Source organism: Rhodnius prolixus, unplaced genomic scaffold (assembly GCF_049639745.1).
Source record: "Rhodnius prolixus isolate KJV_2025 unplaced genomic scaffold, Rpr scaffold_1, whole genome shotgun sequence".
NCBI classification, from domain to species: domain Eukaryota; kingdom Metazoa; phylum Arthropoda; class Insecta; order Hemiptera; family Reduviidae; genus Rhodnius; species Rhodnius prolixus.
Genome location: NW_027411581.1, coordinates 8496044 through 8497383, shown reverse-complemented (window position 1 = coordinate 8497383; position 1340 = coordinate 8496044).

Genomic DNA, 1340 nt, shown 5'->3' with positions numbered 1-1340 from the left:
CATAGTTGATTTAATGGAATAACAATTTCTTAAACTAGATTTCTTTTAAGTAATAATAATAATAATAGAAAAAAGTAATTAGCCACAGTCTTAAGAAAAGATATCTATATTTATACTTTTGTTAAGTATAGCTAATAGTGAATGTTAAGTTATCGTATAGATGTTAAAAGTATCTATATTTGTGACTCAGTTAATATTGATTTTTATGAGCAGAAATATAGGGACAAAGAAAGGCCTAAAGTTCTCTAGCATTATTTATTATAACTTAGTTATTTCTTATTATTAACAAGTCTAATTTATTAATTTATCTCTTCAGTTTTGGAGGGCGAATTTAAAACAAATAAAATGAGTCTCTAGGCCTCCTTAACCCCAAAAACTAAAATCCTTATCTGAAGATGTAAATAAATTTTTAATGATAAATTGTTATAGCTTAGCAGTAATTTTTCGAATGGTACAAACTATAAAAGGATTAAATGTACTTTATTTTCACTTTTAATTAGAATATTAATTTAGGAGATTAGATCCATTACGTTTAGGATCAAAATTCTAAAAACACTGAATAACATTGTAACGAATCTGGCAGAATTCATGAAGTTTGTTTTGTATGCATGGTACGCTCACAATAAATATGGTCTATGATAAATACTAGTTAAAAAATAGGAAATTTATTAATTATGTAATTAATATAATTAACTCCGTTTAAAACAATGCACATTTAAAGTTTAGAGTAATAAAGTGAAAAAAAAAAATGTCTTATTCAACAGATATTTCAGTTGAAACAGTCAATACTAAATCTAGAGCTGACACAAACCATTGACATAACACATAAATCTTCCTTTAAGGGAACTTGAGAAGTTTACGTGCAATCCCCAAAAATTTGTTCCCCCACAATACTTCTGCCCGGTCAAAGAAAAATGTTATTTCTGTACATCATTACTCGAATTTTACTTTTTATGAAGGGAAAAATCTTACCGGCTTACCAGATAAACTGACCAGAACTAAAACGTAGAATAAATACTACTACGTTGTGATTTTACTCAATAATAGCTATAAATTTGGTTGCAATACTAAGGATCCAGGAAATAAAATATTTAAATAATAATTTTACTAGTAAAAATTATTTATTATTATTTTTCATCAGAAAAGTTAACTGCTACATTGTTCTGTATGGTTTCATGAAGGTAAATGACAATATTTTGTGAGATGTTAATAATTTGATAAAATGTACTTAGTTAAATAAAGGAAAAAACTCTTTTGCACCAAATTTTTTAAGAACTAATGCCCAGTTATTTTAAATCTAAAGGGATTTTATCCAAATATGAATCATCATTAAGATACCA